Source organism: Aquarana catesbeiana, linkage group LG07 (genome assembly GCF_042186555.1).
Source record: "Aquarana catesbeiana isolate 2022-GZ linkage group LG07, ASM4218655v1, whole genome shotgun sequence".
NCBI classification, from domain to species: domain Eukaryota; kingdom Metazoa; phylum Chordata; class Amphibia; order Anura; family Ranidae; genus Aquarana; species Aquarana catesbeiana.
The window spans coordinates 335997087-336009448 of NC_133330.1; the positions used below are offsets into that span (position 1 = coordinate 335997087).

General features: G+C 44.1%; 1 long non-coding RNA gene across 2 annotated transcripts; it reads right to left on the bottom strand.

The window, feature by feature from the left end:
* Positions 1-558: 558 nt before the first annotated feature.
* LOC141103854 (uncharacterized) lies at positions 559-12094 on the bottom strand. Of its 2 annotated transcripts, XR_012235385.1 has the most exons (4): positions 11886-12094; positions 7746-7840; positions 3088-3199; positions 559-1493 (listed from the first exon to the last, which is right to left on the bottom strand). It is a non-coding gene; the product is annotated as an uncharacterized lncRNA (long non-coding RNA). The 2 variants fall into 2 exon arrangements; XR_012235386.1 differs by lacking the exon at positions 3088-3199 and having other exon boundaries at positions 11886-12085.
* Between the last annotated feature and the right edge of the window lie 268 nt (positions 12095-12362).

A 12362-nucleotide genomic window follows, 5' to 3' on the forward strand; every position in this document is an offset into this window, starting at 1 on the left:
AAAATGCCAAGGGGTATGAATACTTTTTCAAGGCACTATAATATTTGGGGGTTCTAAGTGAAAAAGTAAAAAAATTGCCCCAGCAGGCAGCAAGTGGTTAAAATGTTAAAAAACAGAATTGAATAAGGTCCCCTTTGCTGGCTAGAGATCTGTGGTAGATGCTCCACACCACAAGTGAACAGTTGAGATATTTATTTATTTATTTATTTCAGGTACTTATATAGCGCCGTCAATTTACGCAGCGCTTTTACATATACATTGTACATTCACATCAGTCCCTACCCTCAAGGAGCTTACAATCTAAGGTCCCTAACTCACATTCATACATACTAGGGCCAATTTAGACAGGATCCAATTAACCTACCAGCATGTCTTTGGAGTATATTTTAATACCAAACACAAGCACCCCCTATCGGAGTGCAGTTCCTCTAACGGGACTTTTTTAGCGGGGTTACCTCTAATAGAGTAGAAAATAGTAGAAAATTTAAGTTTTTGTATAAAAGTATTGTAGTTTATTAGTTTAACATTTAAAAATCATTACACATGACCTAACCGTATGTACAATAAAATGGATGCATGTAATGGGAAGAAACAAATTCTATGAAGAAATGACCAATTGCAATGATACAGGTAAATAAAGACCCAATGATCATAGAAACCCAACATTTCGAGGTATGCAAAAGAGTTGACCTCTACTTCAGGGGTAACGATAATTGGTCAGAGTGGGTGTTTCATCCCTTGAAAATCATGTAGACATTCCCAAGGACATTTCCAGCATCCAGTGCGAATCAAACAACTTGCCGTCCGCCACGGCCACACAGGAATCACAGAACCAAGGTTCAAGAGGATAGAGAGGGGACCAAGTAGACCACAGGAGTGAGAGCCTGCTTGATGGAGTATGGAGGGTGGCGGGTACAATCCCGCTAAAAAATGAAGGTGAGTGGAATCAGGTCACAGATCCCAATATGGAGCCCCAAGGAGATATTTAAATAAACCTCGGATTAATGTGGGCCAAAGTCCAAGAGGGTATACAGGTTCCCTGGTTAAGTGTAAGCCCGCATCAGTCTGTCTTTACTTCCTCCCAGCACGTCTGTATGGTGTATGGTGTAAGAAACAGATATATTTTAATAGGTCGAAGGAGGATATCCAACATTTTTTTTAAGGCCCCAACATAGCCGGCTGCATCAGAGTTTCCAGACCGATGACACTGCCTATGGACAAAGTTGCACGATTGGTGGTAATTAGACCAGTACAGTCTCAGGCACAGGGGTCTTCTTTATTTCCTAGCAGTGACGCTGCGGTGATAAGGATTCTTTCCTTGGCCTCCCTCTTCTGCCATTGGCTGGATGTGTGCAGGCCGAGCCTCGTAGTGAGGTTATAAGCGGAAAGAGGCTCCATGGAGATGGGCCAAGAGTTTGGAGGTCTTTGGAAAAGCCTGAAGGCTGCTGAAGAGAACAACCATCATCTGCATCCGGGGAAGTGTCCTTCAATAACTGGAAGAGAAACAAAAGATCAGGTATTCAGAAAGAGATTTCTGCCAATCAGAAAACTTAATTTCCTGTGCGGTCACTGGGACAGGAAGTCAGGGTGAATATTCCCAATGGGGACACAAACACCAATAGCAATTTTGACAGAGGTTCTAACCCCCTGGTGCCCAACTGGTGGCCCTTTGGCAGTTCAATGTGCAGCCCTTGGGCCCCTGCCAACTGTGTTTGTATGTTCTTGCCTAGACTGACTTCCAGCAGTTAAAGGCCAATTGAACTTTTAGTTTACATCTGGTAAATACAACAGGTTCATAGAAGCAAAAGGTGTGCACAGCCTGAGTAAAAAAGCCAGTCCCCTGCCTGCAGAGTAGCACCCATGCTCTCTGTATGTGGAAGCAGCAGCCTCTCTGCACATGCCCCCCCACCCCGGTGAGTCAGAACAGGAGCTCTCCAATCAGCAGGGAGCAGGAGCTTTTCAATTGAGAGGCTTATAGGGGTTGTGTTGAGCCTTTGAAGACCACTGCAAGGGTGCCACTCTGCAGCATGCTGGCAGAGGACAGGATTTTCTACTCAGGCTGTGTTTGCTTTATAAAAAAAAAAAAACACAACTGTAAAACTTTGCGCATCTTTTGGGAAGTAGTAATGTGGGTAGGTGACAATGACAAGGAAATGGCACCAACATCCCTGTAGATAAGTGTAGACAAGGGAAATTTTTGAGGGTGCCGGCAAAACAAGAAGAACTCATTTCAAAACTCCGCAATATGTATAAAAAAAATGACAAGATTTTTATTGCTACATACAAGACTAAGTTAAAAGGTTTTTTTGGTACAGTGGAACCTCGGATTGGGAGTAACGCGGTTAAGGAGCGTTTCGCAATACAAGCACTGTATTTTTAAAAATCGTAACTCGGTTTATGAGTGTTGTCTCGCAAAACGAGCACGATTCAGGCCAAAGCGGTGGGTAGTACCGCTTTTGGCCTGAGGTGGGGGGGGCGCCGGAGCCGAGCAGAGCTGAACGTCCTGTTCGGAAATGCACGGAAAGGCCCCGAGTACAGCACGGCTGACCTCGGCAAATCTCGGGTAGGAAGTCTTTCCGAGGTCAGCCGAACTGTTCTCGGGCCTTTTCGGGCGTTTCCGAGGCTCTTCAGCGCCCCCCCCCCCCCCCGCCCGCATGTGGTATTGCATCCCATTGAAATCAATGCGGAATGAATTATTTTCGTTTCCATTGACTTCAATGGGAAAACACGCTTTGATATGCGAGTACTTTGGATTACGAGCATTCTCCTGGAACGGATTATGCTCCTAATCCGAGGTTCCACTGTATAAGTTATGTGCACATGTACAAGGAAACATCTAGAATTCAAAGCAGATGACAACATTGAATCACTCGGCAATAGCATTGGAGTGATTGTCCCGACATGTTTCGCCACTCTGAGCTCATCAAGGGATGTTTTAAAGACAATTAGATGTAACACTGCATAGAACGAAACAAAATTAAAAACATTACATTGACTTAGAATACAATAAAAAAAAATAGGAAATAAAAATAATAATGGCACGGTAGAGTAGGCTGTCGACTACCACGCCCATCACCAATCACTCACCCATATGAGGATCTTTTGCCGGCGACTCAATGTCAAGTCAAGAAAAACCGTCACTGGGTAGTGCACATAGGGAGACGCCAAATAGGGCCCGAAAAAATTGTTCGGCTGGAATCTAACCAAAGGAGTAGTGCAAAAATTAATAAATGAAAATATCCTAAGTGAAATATAAATCTACTATAAAAAAATAGTTTAAGTGAAAGGGAGTGAGGGGAGGGGGTGGAGAAAGGACTAGGAAAAGGAAAATAAGGGAGGGAAGATGACAAGTAGGGAGGGAAGGGAAGAAGGGGGGAGGAGAGGGAGAAAGAAAGGATGGAGGGGGGGGGGGGGGATCTTTTATTTTGATGCACCTGAAATGCATTTAGCTGATATTAACTGAAAGTTCAATTGGACATTAAATGCCCAAATTCTCTGACCGTCTCCTGTAATATGTCTGCAGTCTCTGACCGTCTCCTGTATTATGTCTGCAGTCCCTGACCGTCTCCTGTATCATGTCTGCAGTCTCTGACCATCTCCTGTATCATGGCTGAAGTCTCTGACCATCTCTTGTATCATGTCTGCAGTCTCTGACCATCTCCTGTATCATGTCTGCAGTTTCTGACCATCTCCTATAGTATATCGGCAGTCTCTGACCGTCTCCTATAGTATGTCTGCAGTCTCTGACCGTCTCCTGTATCATGTCTGCAGTCTCTGACCATCTCCTGTAATATGTCTGCAGTCTCTGACCGTCTCCTGTATCATGTCTGCAGTCTCTGACCATCTCCTGTATTATGTCTGCAGTCTCTGATCATCTCCTGTAGTATGTAAAAGAAAAAAACGGCGCTGTTTCCAAACCTACAACTACAGCTGCAGCTCAAAGTGAAATGTACACAAGCATAAATAGATAAACGTAAGGAGCTGCGCTTCTCAAAAAACATAATTACATAGTAGGTGAGGTTAAAAAAAGACACAAGTCCATCAAGGCCAACCTATGTGTGTGATTATATGTCAGTATTACATTGTATATCCCTGTATGTTGCGGTCGTTCAGGTGCTTATCTAATAGTTTTTTTGAAATTATTGATGCTCCCCGCTGAGACCACCGCCTGTGGAAGAGGATTCCACATCCTTGCCGCTCTTACAGTAAAGAACCCTCTACGCAGTAAAACTGCTTTTCTTCTAATTTTAATGAGTGGCCACGAGTCTTGTTAAATTCCCTTATGTGAAGTAAAAGGCTGACAGGGAACATCAGAAGGAGAGCGTAGCTGCACTGGACACAGCGAGTGAATAATAGAGCATTGAACCCTCACTGTGTCCTATTATAGAACTCCCAGCACAGCAGGGTATCAATATTATAATAAATCACACAGGCAGCACAGTAAGTGCTCCTTTCATTCGTTTGTTTTTTTTGTTTATCAGATCATTTCATTTAGATGCGGCATTCGTTATTTCAGATAAATTCGTTACGTTCAGTTTGCCAAATTAAACGGAAATTCCAATACCTATAATTTAATAATTTATAACTATTATTATAGTTATTATTATTTATTATTAAAATAATAATAATAAAAACTATAATAATGGTTAATAATTTAATTATGTTAGAAAATACGAAAAACAAAATGATCCAAATGTTTTTCATTCTTTTGAATTTCGTTTTAGAAAATTTTAGTCTTTCGTTCAATCAAAAGCAGAGCCATGATAGAGACATTATAGGGATATGATAGAGCCATGATAGGGATATGATAGAGCCATGATAGAGATATTATAGGGCCATGGTAGAGGCATGATAGAGGCATGATAGAGGCATGATAGGGATATAATAGGGCCATGATAGGGATATGATAGAGATATTATAGGGCCATGGTAGAGGCATGATAGAGGCATGATAGAGATATGATAGAGCCATGATAGGGATATGATAGAGATATTATAGGGCCATGATAGAGGCATGATAGAGATATGATAGAGCCATGATAGGGATATGATAGAGATATTATAGGGCCATGGTAGAGGCATGATAGAGGCATGATAGGGATATAATAGGGCCATGGTAGAACCATGGTAAAGCCATGGTAGGGATATGATAAGGCCATAATAGGGCCATGATAGGACCATGATAGGGATATGATAGAGCCATGATAGGAACATGATAGGAACATGATAGGAACATGATAGGACCATGATAGGGATATGATAGAGCCATGGTAGAGGCATGATAGAGGCATGATAGGGATATAATAGGGCCATGGTAGAACCATGGTAAAGCCATGGTAGGGATATGATAGCGCTATGATAAGGCCATAATAGGGCCATGATAGGACCATGATAGGGATATGATAGGGCCATGATAGGAACATGATAGGGATATGATAGAGCCACGATAGAGGCATAATAGAGCCATGATAGGGCCATGATAGAGCACCTGCTTACTGTGCTGTCTGTGTGATTATTGTAATGCTGATGATCATAAGACGGTGAGATGCTGCTACTTTACACTTCATTTGGGGGAGCAGTAAAGATGTGCAGCAGAGCTGCATTTTTACTGCCCCCCAAACAAATCCACTTTAACCTCTTCCCGTCCAGCGATGTACCAGTACGTGTCTGGATTGGAAGGGTGATATCTCGGTCATCACTGCAGCAATATCATTTTTTAGCCCCAGCAATTCCGCACAAACTAAAAGTAATCCTAGCGGCTAAGAAGCCGCTGGATTATTTTTCCAGGCAGTGGAAGGGGGTCCCCCAACCACCACCTTTAAGATGGGACCAGTAGCATCCAGTTCCCGAGACACAGTGAGAGGGGTGGATGTCGTTCCTCCCACTGCGTGACGTCACAAACCAGGAGTGGCGAGAATTGTATCACTTCCGGTTTTGTTATCATGTAAACAATCCATTACCGGCCTGAACAAGCATCTGATCAGACTGATCTTGGTTTGATCAGGTGCTTTTGAGGCCAGAGGACAGATAAGGGGGTCTAAAAGACCCCAGATCTCTCCATAAAGAGGACCGGTCATGGCCTATATTATCACAAGGGATGCTGTACATCCCTTGTGAAAGGAAAAAAACAAAGAAAAAAAATTTAAAAGATACAGTGTAAGATTTTTTTATTAAAAAAAATAAAATACAATTTAAACTGCCCCCACTCCTTTGTGCAATTGTAAACACACACATATATGTAAATGGCAACAAACCTGCATTTTGTTTTGAGCCGGGGTCAGGGGTGTGGTTGAAAGAGGCCCCATCAGGTAGGCTGTGCGGAGGCCCCATGATTTCTAACAGCCGCCCTGGTGACTCGGCTCGGGTGCCCCCATAGCAAGCTGCTTGCTGTGGGGGCACTCAACAGGAGGGAGGGGCCAGGAGCACCAATGAGGGACCCGAGAAGAGGAGGATCCGGGCTGCTCTGTGCAAAACCAACTGCATAGAGGAGGTAAGTATGCATGTCCTCCGGCCAATGCATGTCCCCCGACACCTGCTGATTAACGAGGAGAGACACAGAACAGAGCTCTGCCTATGTAAACAAGGCAGAGCTCCATCCTGTCAGTGGGGGATGTGCTGCAAAGGGACCGATTGTATGAATGAGTGCTAAGGCTGCTTTCACACTGATGCGCTACAGTTTACCTGCACCGTGGGTTCAGTGCAGTGCTCCTGTGGCTTTCCTGTGGGTTAGCTGCAATTTGCCATAGAATTCTATTATATCCTGCAGGTGTGATGCACTTTCTGAAAGCACACCAAACCCACAGGTAATAACAGAAGTCTATGGGTCAGTACAGGTAATAACAGAAGTCTATGGCTCAGTACAGGTAATAATAGAAGTCTATGGCTCAGTACAGGTAATAATAGAAGTCTATGGATCAGTGCAGGTAATAATAGAAGTCTATGGGTCAGTACAGGTAATAATAGAAGTCTATGGGTCAGTACAGGTAATAATAGAAGTCTATGGCTCAGTACAGGTAATAACAGAAGTCTATGGGTCAGTAGAAGTAATAATAGAAGTCTATGGGTCAGTACAGGTAATAATAGAAGTCTATGGGTCAGTACAGGTAATAATAGAAGTCTATGGGTCAGTGCAGGTAATAACAGAAGTCTATGGGTCAGTACAGGTAATAATAGAAGTCTATGGGTCAGTACAGGTAATAATAGAAGTCTATGGATCAGTACAGGTAATAATAGAAGTCTATGGGTCAGTACAGGTAATAATAGAAGTCTATGGCTCAGTACAGGTAATAATAGAAGTCTATGGATCAGTACAGGTAATAATAGAAGTCTATGGATCAGTACAGGTAATAATAGAAGTCTATGGGTCAGTACAGGTAATAATAGAAGTCTATGGGTCACTACAGGTAATAATAGAAGTCTATGGGTCAGTACAGGTAATAATAGAAGTCTATGGGTCAGTACAGGTAATAACAGAAGTCTATGGGTCAGTACAGGTAATAATAGAAGTCTATGGGTCAGTGCAGGTAATAATAGAAGTCTATGGGTCAGTACAGGTAATAACAGAAGTCTATGGGTCAGTACAGGTAATAATAGAAGTCTATGGATCAGTACAGGTAATAATAGAAGTCTATGGGTCAGTACAGGTACATTGCACCGCACCTGCAGATCAGTGTGAAAGCAGCCCAGTGTAGCGAGTACAGAGTGCAGATATCCCCATTGCTGTTTGATTTTTTATTAAAAACTGACCTCAATCTTCTCTTCTTCCTCAGGATGTCTGTAGGTATCGTTGGCGGTTGCTGTCCCCAGGCGGGTATGGCTGGCGGCTGCTGCTGGCTGTCCCCCTGGATGAATATAGATGGTCGGTTTTGCTGGTACTTATGGCGGGTATTGTGGATACTGCTAGTGGGTACTGTTGGCGGGTGCTGGTGGGTTTTGCTGGTACTTCTGGTGGGTACTGTTAGCAGTTATTGCTAGTGGGTATTACTGCTGGGTACTCCTGGTGGGTATCGCTGGCGGCTGGTGTCTCAGGCAGAGTACATTTGGTATCACTCCGCCTGTGACAGGAGCCAGCACTATACAGGACTCATCGGCTCTGCTCTCTACTGCAGCCGCATGCTTGCTCTAGCGACGGCTCCATTCACACCGATTCTCGGGGATGGCGGGTCGGAGAACCCGTGATCTGGGCTTGCTGACCGGCCACCCCAGAGCAGGAGGTGGCGGGTCATGTCAGAGGGCGCTGTGGGCCAGCGGTTGGGCACCCCTGGTATATAGTATTAGCAGTGATCACTGTATTGGTGTCACTAGTTCCCACAATGTGTCAGTCAGTGTCAGATTGTCCACCGCAATATTACAGTACCGCTAGAAGTCAATGATCGCCGCCATTACTAGTATGAATAAAGAAATATAAATTCCAGTATATATCGCATAGTTTGTAGATGTGATAACGTTTCTTGAAACCAATCAATTTACACTTAGGCCCCTTTCACACTGGGGCGGTTTGCAGGCGCTATTGCGCTAAAAATAGCGCCTGCAAACCGACCCAAAACAGCCGCTGCTGTCTCTCCAGTGTGAAAGCCCCGAGGAAGCGGTGCGCTAGCAGGACGGGAAAAAAAGCCTGCTAGCAGCATCTTCGGAGTGGTGGAGGAGCAGAGTATACAGCGCTCCTTCACCACTCCTGCCCATTGAAATCAAATGGGTCAGCGCGGCTATTCTGCAGAGGCGCTTTGCGGTGGTTTTTAACACTTCTCGGTCGCTAGCAGGGGGGTAAAATCGCCCCCGCTAGCGGCTGAATACCGAAGGTAAAGCGCCGCTATCATTAGTGCCACTTTACTGCCGACGCCGCCCCTGTGTGAAAGGGGCCTTATTGGGTTATTTTTACCAAAAACATTTCGCTTAAATTGATGAAGAAATTCGATTTAAAAAAAAACAAAAAAAAACAATTATTGGAAATGTTTTATAGCGGGAAGTAAAAAGATATAATTTTTTTTTCAAAACTGTAGTTTTTTTCCTGTTTATAGCGCAAAAAATTTAAAAAAGCGGTGAGGTGATGAAATCCCAGCAATAAAAAGCGCCATTCATGGGATAAAACGATAGAAAAGAGATTTGTGTACGGCGTCACATGACACGCCATTGTCAGGGAAAGTCACATGTGCGCTTCAGGAGGCGATTCTGCCGCCACTCATTATGACACCAAAGGGGGAACTTTGTCCCCGGAGGAGCCCAGAGCGCCCCCTGATGGGGGATCTATCAGACATTTTAGGGGGGTTTAGCTGGGGCCCCCCTGATTCCATTCTGTATGATCAGAGGAGAGCAATACCCCCCCAGGGGAAACCCTTGGGACAGTCAGAGATTACATACATGATACAAGAGAGAGTCAGAGATTACATACATGACACACGGGACGGTCATAGATTATATACATGACACACGGGACGGTCATAGATTATATATATGACACACGGGACAGTCATAGATTATATACATGACACACGGGACGGTCATAGATTATATATATGACACACGGGACAGTCATAGATTATATATATGACACACGGGACAGTCATAGATTACATACATGACACACGGGACAGTCACAGATTACATACATGACACAAGGGACAGTCACAGATTACATACATGACACATGGGACAGTCACAGGTTACATACATGACACATGGGACAGTCACAGATTACATACATGACACACGGGACAGTAACAGATTACATACATGACACACGGGACAGTCATTGATTACATACATGACACACAGGACAGTCATAGATTACATACATGACACACAGGACAGTCATAGATTACATACATGACACACAGGATGGTCAGAGATTGCATACATGACACAAGGGACAGTCACAAATTACATACATGACACACGGGACAGTCATAGATTACATACATGACACACGGGACGGTCACAGATTACATACATGACACATGGGACGGTCAAAGATTCCATACATGACACACGGGACTGTCATAGATTACATACAAGACACAAGGGACAGTCATAGATTACATACATGACACACGGGACAGTCATAGATTACATACATGACACACGGGACAGTCATAGATTACATACATGACACACGGGATGGTCAGAGATTGCATACATGACACAAGGGACTGTCACAGATTACATACATGACACACAGGACAGTCACAAATTACATACATGATCACGAGATGGTCACAGATTACATACATGACACACGGGACAGTCATAGATTACATACAAGACACAAGGGACAGTCATAGATTACATACATGACACACGGGACAGTCATAGATTACATACATGACACACAGGACAGTCATAGAATACATACATGACACACGGGATGGTCAGAGATTGCATACATGACACAAGGGACTGTCACAGATTACATACATGACACACAGGACAGTCACAAATTACATACATGATCACGAGATGGTCACAGATTACATACATGACACACGGGGTACATGAGAAGGAGATGGCACCCCATTGGTCACGCAGGGCCGCTGTTAGAAATCATGGGGCCCCCTACAACCTACCTGACAGCCCCCCCCCCCGGAAATGAAAAGAAAACTAGCCGTGTATAGGAGACATTGGGCCACATTGACATTTGAGGTCACTTGAATGTGTGACAAAGTGCGCAGGTAACGGGCAATCTGCAGCGCATTCCGGAAATGTACTTCACATGCGCAAAGAACTTGCGGTGCCCAATAATTGTTAATGGCGCCCCAAATGCGATGTGTTTGTCACATATATGGCGGCCCATTGAAGTGAACGGGTTCCCCTATGTGCGAAATACAAGGAGATGTGATGAGGAATGTTTGTTATGTGAAGTATACAGGGATCTTAGGGATGAGATATAGAAATGTGATGAGGAATGTTATGTGAAGTATACAGGGATCTCAGGGATGGTATATAGAAATGTGATGAGGAATGTTATGTGAAGTATACAGGGATCTTAGGGAGGGTATATAGAAATGTGATGAGGAATGTTATGTGAAGTATACAGGGATCTTAGGGATGAGATATAGAAATGTGATGAGGAATGTTATGTGAAGTATACAGGGATCTCAGGGATGGGATATAGAAATGTGATGAGGAATGTTATGTGAAGTATACAGGGATCTCAGGGATGGATATAGAAATGTGATGAGGAATGTTATGTGAAGTATACAGGGATCTTAGGGATGGATATAGAAATGTGATGAGGAATGTTATGTGAAGTATACAGGGATCTTAGGGATGGGATATAGAAATGTGATGAGGAATGTTATGTGAAGTATACAGGGATCTTAGGGATGGATATAGAAATGTGATGAGGAATGTTATGTGAAGTATACAGGGATCTTAGGGATGGTATACAGAAATGTGATGAGGAATGTTATGTGAAGTATACAGGGATCTTAGGGATGGTATATAGAAATGTGATGAGGAATGTTATGTGAAGTATACAGGGATCTCAGGGATGGGATATAGAAATGTGATGAGGAATGTTATGTGAAGTATACAGGGATCTTAGGGATGGTATATAGAAATGTGATGAGGAATGTTATGTGAAGTATACAGGGATCTTAGGGATGGTATATAGAAATGTGATGAGGAATGTTATGTGAAGTATACAGGGATCTTAGGGATGGGATATAGAAATGTGATGAGGAATGTTATGTGAAGTATACAGGGATCTCAGGGATGGGATATAGAAATGGCTGGACAGAGATTCCTGGCACATGGAGAGACATAGAGATGTCTTCACTGTCTTCTTGCTCAGCTCTGCAGTGACAACTCTCTGCACTTCTAGGCTGGCTTCATATTCACTTCTCTCCAAAATCCTAAAGTTTTGTGACTTTGTTCCCCTCCCCCACTCACCCCCTCCAGCAGAAGTACTACTCCATCCAAAGCCTGGAGTTCAGTGATCACAGAGCAGTGACAGTATGATCTGGAGGGAGGGGGGTCAGAGGTCAGGACTCAGGGAGGAGGAGCTGAAGAAAGCTTCCTACTCACCCTGACCAATCACAACACTGACGAGGGGGAGTTTCAGGCCTGGAAAGTAATGCACCTCCAGGAACTCCTCCCTCTTCCAGGCCACACCCCCCATCCTGCCCACTCCCCCCCATCCCGCCCACTCAAGCAGCAGCCTGCAGGAGATAGGCTGGGAACCTGCATGGGGCGGAGACTCCAGTGTCTGGCATTTATGGGGCTAATGGTTTCCATGGAAATCATCACCTCTGCTTGTTTACCTTCTGCCGTCTGAGCCGCACATGCGCAGTAGCTGCAGGGAGGATTTCATGCTTCTCCTGTGAAGTCACGTGGCCTCGTTCTGACCGTTACGTGCAACACGTGACT